An 11,212-nucleotide genomic window follows, 5' to 3' on the forward strand; every position below is an offset into this window, starting at 1 on the left:
GAACTATCTCAGTGAGATGGAGGAGGAGGAACTGAAGCCCAAAGTCTTCCTCAGCTTGAGAGAGGGAGAAAGACTACAAACCAACGTGACCAAAGGATTTCTCAGTTGAGTTCTTGGGCAGGGGTATAGTTAGAGGACTACCACACTGCTAAGGAGGAAAGCTGCAAATTGGCTTATTGGGTTGTGGGGGAGCGGTGGCAGAGGGTGAGGCTTATAATGGGGGGAGGGCTTCGGAATAGATGAGATTGCTCTAGTGAGGCTGGAGGGAACGGTTCCAGAGTGTGTTGCCTCAATTCCATGAGGAGCAGGTTGCAAACTATCAGAGTTATTGTTGCTGATGCTTTCATTAATTTTGTCTTCTGGTTTTGTTTTACATATGTTTGTCTTTGATTCTTCAAACGTCTTAAATGTTTGTTTAGGTTCTATCATCCATGAACTTTTTTTTTTAACGAGAATATTACTTGCTTCTTCTTTCCTTCCATACTGGAAATGGTGATAACCCAGAGAAAGATTAGATTGATTCTATAAGGGCATCATTTGTTGTTACGTAAACTTCTGCTGAAGCACCTTTGGAATCCTCAGACCACTCAATGTGTGGAATCTTGTTCCCTTCCCCGTAGCGAGTTTGATATTGGGGGGCATTTAATTGGGTGGGAGGATGGGGGGGTGGGGACCACAGCATCTTCCAGCTTCCACCCCCTTTAAGCTCATGATGTGAAGGCCTGTTGACAGCCTTCCTGCCCCAATGCCAATTGAGGCCCTTAAGTGGGCAATTATTGTCCACCTAAGGGCCTCATCCCGCTGCTGCTCATACTAACCTAGCCGGTGGCAGGGGGGGGATGACAGGTGCAGGGTGGGGGCGACTCACCATCCAGAGAACACAACAAGCAAACCCTGGCGAGTTTGCTTGTCTGTTCCCAGGTCCCTCATTCAAAGGCACTCAGTGCCTAATTGAGGGACCTGGCATTGGGAATGAGGTTCGTTGAGAGCTGCTGATCCCCCTACCTCCCCATCTGTGACCCCCCTCCCCACCATATCTCACCCCTGGCCTGGGGTCCAGCAACAATCCTAGGCCTTGGTTGGGTGTCATACCGGCAGCAGTCACCGCTTCCCTAGTGGCGCTGCAGTTCAATAGTGTTGCTAGCCTCTGATTGGCCGACAGCTCTTGACAAGGATCTTTGATCCCAGGGAAGGCCTGCCCATGGCTTGTCAAGTGCCTGAATGGAACAAGTTGCAGTGGGTCTTCCCTAAAAGAGGTGATGCAGGGCTCTTGCCAGCTCTCCAATCATCATCACCTCCACAAGATTCCTCCACCATTTTTAATCTGGCTGCGTTTGCTGACACCACAACTGCAGAGAGCATGCTCACCATGCATGTGGTTGCAATGTCTGTGATGTCACTGCCAGCAATGCTGCAAGTAGCTGTCTGCATCAAAGATGGTGCAGATCAAACTCAGCCTAGGAAGAACACTATTTTCACTGCCTTCCGATTGCTGCTCCACTGCCAACCCTCCGCCTCACTCACCTTCCCACTCGCTGCTTTCCGCTACTGCCCCTCTTGCCACCTCTCTCACCGCCCTGCTCCCAACTTTTTCCTCCTCTGTCTGCCCACTTGCTGCTCTGCTTGCCACCCTGTTCCCAACCCTTCATTTCCCCTCCCTCAGCCTAGCTTGCCTCTCACTCACTGTCTCACGAAAAACCCTTTGTCGCCTCATCACTGCCCTGTTTGCTCCCCCTCTCTTGAGACCTCGCTCGTGGTGCCAAGGTGGTGAGAGGGATCAGGGCATCAAAGAGGAGGCAAGTGCAGCAGCAAACGAAAGGTAGTGAGTGGTCAGGAGTAGGTAGCAAGGGGGAGGTGAGTGAGGCGGCTAGCGAGGGTTTGGGAATGGGGCGGGGTGGACAGTGAGCAGTCAGGAGCAGAGTGGCAAGTGGGAGATAGCAAGGGATTGGAAGCAGAGCAGTGCAGTGAGTGGTCAGGAGCTGGGTGGTGGTGAGCGGGAGGCAGCAAGTCGGTGGTGAGGGTTCAATGGACAATGGGATGTGCTGGTGGAGGGATCGTGTGCTGAGTTCCTGTTCCAGTTCAGTGTCAGGAATTGCAGTGTCTCTGAATTATAGATTAAAACATTTGTAAGTACTGTACAGTTGTTGTGTAACTTCCCAGCAGTGAAGCAGTGGTCAAAGCATTCTGACATTACAACAGTGATTATACTTCATACGTACTTCACTGACTGTAAAGAACTTTGGGAATGCCATGAAGTTATGAAACGTAGTATGTAGGTGCAAGTCCTTTATTCCTCTTTCTTACATTTCTTGGAATGTTTAATCACAAGATGTGTTGTGCTTGAAGACTTTCTTTTCCTTGTGGAAATGCCTCGATGATAGTTTCCAAATGTGATCACATTTTTTTAATGAACAAAAACTTCATCTTTATTTATTTTAATGTTTCTGGATTAGTGCAGCCCAGTTCTATCAATTAACATTATTTACTGGAGAATACATGGGATGCCCACCATGCTTCATGTCTCCTGGATGACTGTGAAATATCAGATACTTAACCTTTTAAACAGGCCAAACTCCTGTTCTAGGATTTAGTTAAAAGCAAAGTGATACAATGAACCAAAACTCACAGCTGAAATATCTAACAGACCATGGGCTGAATTTTGCGTTTGTCGGGCTGAATCAGTGGTGGGCGGGGAGCTGATCCCCACCGGCGAAACGGGCTGTGCCGCCATTTTGCACGGGCAGGCCAATTAGGGCCCGCCCAGCGCGTTTCAGACTCCCGTGTTCAGCGGGAAATTCAAATCGGCGACGGGCGTGTTCAGACCGCCGGTTCCAATGGGGAACCGGCAGTCTGTATAAAGAACGGCCAGGCAGTCTCCTTTAGGCTGTTGACCATGGCCAGCGACCAGGCACCACAAGAGGTGAGGGCAGAGGAGGAGGAGGAGGGCAGGCTGCAGGGTAGGCCAGCAGGGGGCCACTGTGTCCCTCAGTTCTCCGATGCCTGCCTTGCTGTCCTCCTGGAAGAGGTGTCCAACCATCGGGAGGTGTTGTTTCTGGAGGATGGGAGGAGGAGGGCCCCCCACGTCACCAGGCAGGCGTGGCAGGAGGTGACGGAGGCTGTTAGCTCTCAAGATGCTGTGCGGTGCACAGGAACACAGTGCCGCAAGAGCTTCAATGATTTGTTGCGCTCTGGAAGGGTGAGTACCATGTCAGCCTTGGCCATTTTACCCAGCAGGCAGCCTTAGCCTTTGAGGCACCCCCCCCACCCCCACGTCTTAGTGTCGTTACTGCATTGGGCATTTGGCGCACACTGGGTGGGCAAACAGATAGTGACCATGCTTACATCAGCCTTAGTGGTTGAGGAGAAGGTGGGTTCTCCCCACAGCATTTGTTGGTGTTTGTCGCATTTGAGTAGTCTGGGGGCAACCTGCAGGGGAGGCAGCTAGACACATACTCAGAACTCCAACACATGTCTTATTGATAGTGGTGAGATGGTGGAAGGGGAGCCTCAAGGTGCCGTGGCCAAGAGTCATCTGCTAGCCTCGGTGCCGCACCTAGTTGCACCTCCTTGCCATGGGCGCTAAGGCCCGTGTGTTATTCAAAGTGATGGACGCCGAATATGTCCAAGGTGGCCGTTGGGGGAGGGGGTTGGGAGCAGCTGCACTATCTTCTCGGGACTGATCACCAGTAGTGTGGACAGGAGCCGCTGGAGGCCTCAGATGGGCCACTGTGGTTGGGGTGTGGCGTGCGCGTGCAGAGTACATGAGCGATTAGCTCCAATAAATGCTTTTCTCTGTTCTGCAGGCAAAAACTGAGAACAATATCCGGGAGCGTCAGCGGACTGGTGGTGGGCACGCTGTGCTGCAGCATATCACCACGTATGAGGAGCAGGCCATGGAGCTGGGGAGGAGCCAAGCGGCCAGGTCGGCAGGTGTCAGCGAGGCTGGGGTGCAGCGGCCAGGTATTTGTCCAATCCACTGTCTCCCCACCATCCAAACCACTGATGATTGCTGCGATCGTTAATGCTGCAACACTGCTCATTCACAGACTGATACAGTCAGACCTGTGGGTCATACACAAAGGTCCCTCAGCTCCTTGAGGATGCGCGTCTCTAGCACCTTCCAAAGTCGCCTTATCCCATTTGTGAACACTATCACCATGGCCTAACATGCCATGGCATCACTGCTGCTCATCCAAAGACTTGTCTCATCTTAGGAGGGTTTGCATCTCCACCACCCTTTCAGCCAGTGCGTCCCATATTACTTTATCCAAAAGGTCCTCAGCACCTCACCTGTCAACCTCATGGCACTCAATTTAAATAAATGCCACCATGTTAGTCATCCCTGCGCCAAGGGGAAATGTTGCCTTCTGTCCACCAGTTCTATGCCCCTCATAACGGTATGACGGTCAATAATGTGACCTGTCAATCTCCTGTGCTCCATGGCAAATGTTGCAAGTGTATGCAATGTTTCCTCATCACTGCAACTCTACAGGCCAGCATGCATCCAGGTCAGGAACCTCTGCACTCTCCTCACTCCAATGCCATCCCTCCCATGAAGCGCAGGTCACAACTGAACACAGAAGTGTAGATGTGGCCTCGACAGCGTTTTCTGCACTTGCAGCATGACCTCCCTTTTCCTACATTCTATTCCTCGGCTAATAAAGGCAAGTCTGGCTTTGACCTTGTTAAACACCTTATGTTCCTGTTCTGCTTCCTTAATGGGTCTGGCCAGCAAGGTCCCTGTAATCGTCGTGACTTCCCATGGTCCTACCATTACTCGTGTATTCCCGTACCTTGCTTGTCTTGCCCAAGTGCTTAACCGCACACTTATCCACATAATATTCCATGTGGCATTCCTTAGGCCATCTGACCAGCCTGTCTGTGTGCGCGTGTAATGTTTGGGCCTCCTCTTGACTATTTACCACCCCACCAATGTTCGTCTCCTTAGGTTCTTGAAGGGTGAGCGCATTATGAGGCTGGGGGTGGGAAAGGGATGAAAGGTGTTACTGACTGAACACTAACTGATGCACTGTCCTTGTTGTTAATTTCAGCATCACCACCGCATGGCCGCCCCCAACAAGTCCAGAGCTCCCGCTCCACACCTGAGGGCCAGCACTTGCAACTTGCATCACATCCTTTCAGCCAGCCAGGCACCAGCGCAGCGACAAACACATCGGTGGGGATTATGACGTCAGCTAGTGTCCCGGGGCACAGTGGAGAGGGCATTTCACAATCGCTGGAGGAGATGGCATGGACAGAGAGTGCCAATGGCACCAGCAGCCAGAGGACTGCAGAGGACCAGGCACATGCTGAGTCCGGCAGTGATGATGTGCCTCTGGAGCTGTCAGCCATGCAACAGCTGCAGGACAAGCGGCCGGGTATGCGGGAGCATCTGGCAGGGTTGCATGAGGGTGTGCTTCACTTGGTCTGTGGTGGAGGGATCCAGGCAGAGCGTCAGTGATGGCATGAACCTCAGGACAGAGCTTCAGGCTTCCTCCACTGAGAGATTGGCGACTCTCATGGAGAGGGGCTTCCAGCAGATTGAGAATCTTCTGATTGGGTTACGCTCTGACTTGCAAGCCCTCACAGCACTAATGGCCACAGGTGGTCATTCGCAATGTGGGAGATGTTCTGGGCACCAAGTGTCGCCGCTCGGTGCCCATCCATCTGCGGTGAGCAGGGAGGTCCAATGTGACTTCACGTCGGCGCAGCAGCTGCCTGTTGTCGCTGCGAGCTCCTCTCAGGGCGCTCCGGATGAGGGCAGCAGCTCCTCCGCCCCTCTGCCAGTGACCGTTGCATCCGTTGAGGCTGCGACAACTGGGGAGGTGCCAGTTCTGCAACTGGCCACTCTCTCCCAGGCGGGGCCAGCACAGGCTCCACGGGCCAGAGGACGGCCGCCAAGGTCATCGAGGCCAACAGGACAGCAGAGTCAGCAGGCTGTCTCACAAGCCACTCCAAGCAATGGGGCGGCACCAAGACGTAGCACCCACAAACGAAAGCATAAGGCACACTAGGCACTCCACGGGTTTGTCACTGGGCATTTTGTTTTGGCCCTAGATTAGGGAATATATCATTATGTACGTCAGAGCGACATTTGTACTTTATTTTGGTGGGAATAAAGTCCACTTTCCTGACCATGGCTGAGGGGGTTTCCTTTGTGCTGCATTTGTATGTTTCACAGACATATCATAAGTGTTTGAGTGGACATTGATGTTTCTGTACTAAGCCCTTAGTTGCAGCTGATGAGTTGGAAGATGTAGCCACGTGTGGAAGCGCCAGGCAATGCTAGTCCTGCTGATCCATGTGTGGAGCTCGCTGAAGGTTCGTTGGATTAAAGTGTCCCAGATGTCCCTGCCTCCTTGGTGTAATAGCGGATCAGCGTGCTGCCCCTCATCATTGCCCTGTGCTTCCTCATCCTCTGAGCCACTGCTGGATTCATCATGTGCAGCCTCATCCAGTGTGTCAAGGTCTTCATCGTCAACTGTGCCCCCCTTTCCAGCGCAAGATTGTGCAGAGTGCAGCATGCTGCCACTATCACAGAAATGCGATCTGGGGGGGGTACTGGAGTAGTCCAGACAACAGAAGCGCATCTTGAGAAGACCGATGGCTCACTCCACCACAGCCCTTGTTGTGCCGTGACTCCTATTGTAGCGTTGCTCAGCTTCTGCTCTTGAATGGCGGAGAGGTGTCATGAGCCACCTTCTGAGGGGATGGCCCTTGTCACCCAGCAGCCATCCATCCAGCCGAGCCAGAGCACTGAAGAGCCCCGGCACCTGGGAGTGTCTGAGGATGTAGGTATCGTGGGAGCTGCCTGGGTACCTTGCACAAACTTGGTCTGCATCCTGTGATCACACACTATCTGCATGTCCATGGAATGGAAGCCCTCCCTGTTGACAAAGACACCGGGCTCACCTGCTGGCGCCTTGATGGCCACACGTGTGCAGTCTATTGCACCCTGGATGCGGGGGAAGCCAGCAATGGCCGTGAAGCCTCTGGCTCACTATGTCTGGCTTGCCTGGTCGCAGCGGAAGTGGATGAAGGTTAATGCCCGTCTGAACAGAGCGTCTGTAACCTGCTTGACTCAAGTGTGTACAGCTGATTGTGAGACACCGCAAAGATCACCCACCGAGCCCTGGAAGGAGCCAGAGGCATAGAAGTGGAGGGTAACTGTAACCTTGAGAGACGCTCGCATGGGGTGTCCACCCACATAGTTAGGGGAGATCTCAGGCCCAATCATCTGACAGATATAGTTGACTGTCTCCCTTGACAGATGGAGCCTCCTTTGGCACTGCACCTCAGTCATATTGAGGTAGCTGCTTCTCCACCTGTATACCCTGGCAGCAGGATAGTCGGGTCTTCTGTGGCCCCTTCCACCTTGGACTACCTCTTGGCCCTGCACCCCTTGTGCTTGCGCCTGTCCTCCCAAAGGTGGTTCCCCTGGAGGCTGATTGTCCACTCCTGGCCTCCTCCTTATTCTATCCCTCCCTTCCTCCTCAGAGGAGCTGCCTCCAGTGGAGATGTCAGAACCCATACCCAGGCTAAATGGAGGTCTCCGGAAAGCTGCAGGCCCGATAAAGATTACTGTCTGCAGACTGGTAAGCTGAAGCTTCAAAGTACAAAGAAAGCTATTGGAAATCGATCTGAACTGCTAACAATCACACAGGCAAGTTTAAAACACTTTCTACATTAAATACTTCAGAAAAAACATGAACAACCCCTCTGATCCCAAATATCCCACCAGTGTATGAGTTTTGTTAAAAAATCACTTACCCGCCTGCCCGCTGGGCCCGTGCGCCGAGCCGAAGTTCGCACGGGCTCCTCAAAATCGGCATCAATTGCCAAGTTAAGGGCCTTAACAAGGCCTTTAATTAATGGCAGGCGTGCATTGTGCTTCATAGCGCCCGCCCACCTAAATATCGTGATGCCGCTCACTGACATCGGCACGCTCGCGCGACATTTTAAGTGCTGACGTGCGGGCTCCGCCACCCGCGCGTCAGCCAGAAAATTCTGCCTCATTACTTGATAAGAAATAAACTGGAATCAGTCCGTAATAAATTAATCTACCCTCTTTAGAAAGCCTTGTTTTAATTTGTTGGAATGTAAAGTTCCTTTGGATAAATCAGTCTTCTTCTTCCTTGGTATGCCGTGCACAATCTTTTCAGATGAAATGATACATGTCACAGAGCCTGCTGTGTTTTTTTGCTAAATGTAGAATATGTATCCTGTAGAACTTATGATGAAAAGCCATTTTTTTTTTGGTGTAGTCAAGCAAACATGTTAACAGTCTTCATTCATATCTTGGTCAGGGGAGGCAATGGCATGATGGCATTGTCACTGGACTAGTAATCCAGGTACCCAGGGTAATGCTCTGGGGATCTTGGCTTGAATCCTGCCATGGCAGGTGGAGGAATTTGAATACAATAAAAATCTGGAATTAAAAGTCTAATGATGACCATGAAACCATTGCTGATTGTTGTAAAAACCCATCTGGTTCACTAATGTCCTTTAGGGAAGGAAATCTGCCATCCTGGTCTGGCCTACATGTGACTCCAGACCCACAGTAATGTGGCTGACTCTTTAAAAATGCCCTCTGAACTAAGGAGCAACTAGGGATGAGTAATAAATGCTGGCCTGGCCAGTGATGCCCAAATCCCATGAACAAATAAAAAAAACCTTAGCAGAAAATGAGATTAATGGTTTGTAACTGATGACTGCACTATCACCATAGCTTCGTTTTTGACACCTTACAGTAACTAGAAATTGTATTTTTCTCTGAGATACACGTCACTCGTTAACATTTTATCATTCATTAAACATGTTGGCCTATTGCCATTGAAGGAAACCTAGTTCTTGCAAACCTGGTTCAACCAGACTAAGGTTCCTAATCTATTCTTTTCTGTTTAAAGCCCCCCCCCAATTTTGAATATAGTTACTTAAAACAATAAAAATCTAAACTCTGATGCTCGATTTTACCTTGTGGCCAGTATGTGGCAGGTCAGCAGCAGGGAGATTTGGAAACTCACACTGCTCGAGAAATGAGGCCTTGGGAATTTTAACTGCCAGGCCTTATTTAAATCACATCATCTGACTTTCCACATATTCTGGGTGAGAAGCAGAGGAACATCGAGCTGCATGGATGACCGACCACTCTTGACTCCCCCACTGTCTCTAAAATGTCACCGTGCTTGTCCAACATCCAGTACTCAATGAGCCAAAATTTCTTCCAATTAATTAATGGGAAGTCTGAAGCCAATGTCTTTGGATGCCATCACATTCCATTCCCTATCCATTGATTCTATCGCTAAGACTAGCAGCTGCCTGAGACTAAACCAGGCTGTTTGTAGCCCTGGTGTCACATTTGACTCTGAAGTGAGACTCCGCCTCACATATCCACACCATTAAGGCTGCCTATTTCCACCTCTGACATTGCCCGACCTTGTCCCTGCCTCAGCTCATCTGCTGCTGAAACCCTCATCCATAGCTTTGTTATCTATAGACTTAACTATTCGAATTCACTCCAGCCTGGCCCCACATTCTACTCTCCATAAAGTTAAAATCGTTCAAATCTTTGCTGGTTGTGTCCTAACTTGCACCAAGTCTTGTTCACCCATTACCCCTATGCTTCACAGAATCTTAACGGCACAGAAGGAGGCCATTCAGCCCATCATGTCTGCACCGGCTCTCCAAATGAGCATTATGACCTAATGCCATTTCCCTGTCTTTTCCCCTTATCCCTGCACCTTGTTTCTATTCAAATAATCACCTAATGCCCTCTTGAATGCCGATTGAACCTGCCTCCACCACACTTCTAGGCAGTGCATTCCAGACCCGAACCACTCGTTGTGTGAAAAACTTTTTCTCACATCACATTTGCTTCTTTTGCAAATCACTAAATCTGTGCCCTCTCGTTCTTGATCCTTTTACGAGCAGGAACAGTTTCTCCCTATCTACTCTGTCCAGCCCCCTCTTGATTTTGAAAACTTCTATCAAATCTTCTCTTAGCCTTCTCCTCTCCAAGGAGAACAGTCCCAACCTCTTCAATCTATCCTCATAGCTGAAGTTTCTCATCCCTGGAACCATTCTTGTAAACCTCTCCTGCTCTCTCTCCAGTGTGTTCACATCCTTCCTAAAATATGGTGCCCAGAACTGTACACAATATTCCAGCTGAGATCTAATGAGTGTCTTATATAAATTCAGCATAACCTCCTTGCTCTTGTACTTAATGCCCCTATTAATAAAGCCCAGGATACTATATGCTTTATTAACTGCTCTCTCCACCAGTCCTGCCACCTTCAATGATCTATGCACATATACACCCAAGTCTTTCTGCGCCTGCACCCCCTTCAAAATTTCACCCCTTATTTTCTATTGTCTGTCCATGTTCTTCCTACCAAAATGCATCACCTCATACCTCTCCACATTGAACTTCATCCGGCACCTATCTGCCCACTCCACCAACCTGTCTATGCCCTCTTGAAGTTCCACACCATCCTCCTTGCAGTTCACAACACTCCCAAGCTTCGTATCATCTGCAAACTTTGAAATCGTCCCCACACACCAAGATCTAGATCATTAATATATATCAGGAAAAGCAAGGGTCCCAATACTGACCCCAGGGAACACCACTACAAACATTCCTCCAGCCCCAAAAACATCCATTGACCATTACTCTCTGCTTCCTATTTTTCATCCAATTTTGTATCCACATTGCTACTGTCATTTTAATTCCATGAGCAATAACTTTTATCACAAGTCTGTTGTGTGGCACTGTATCAAATGCCTTTTCAAAGTCCATGTACGCCACATCAACAGCATTACCCTCATTGACCTTTTCTGTTACCTCCTCAAAAAACTCTGGCAAATTAGTCAAACACAATTTCCCCTTTAGAAATCCATACTGGCTCTTCCTTATCAACCCATATTTTTCCATGTGACTACTAATTCTATCCCAAATAATTGTTTCTAGAATCTTGCCTGCCACTGAAGTTAAACTGACTGGTCTGTAATTGCTGGGCTTATCCTTACAATATTTTTTGAACAAGGGCATAATGTTTGCAATTCTCCTCCGGCACCACCCCTGAGTCTAGGGAAGACTGAAAGATTATGGCCAGTGCCTCTGCAATTTCTACTCTCACTTCCTTCAATATCCTTGAATGCACCTCACCTGGTCCCATTGCCTTGTCAACTTTAAGTACCGACAGTCTATTCAACA

This window comes from Cetorhinus maximus, chromosome 11, assembly GCF_964194155.1.
Source record: "Cetorhinus maximus chromosome 11, sCetMax3.hap1.1, whole genome shotgun sequence".
Taxonomy (NCBI): Eukaryota; Metazoa; Chordata; class Chondrichthyes; order Lamniformes; family Cetorhinidae; genus Cetorhinus; species Cetorhinus maximus.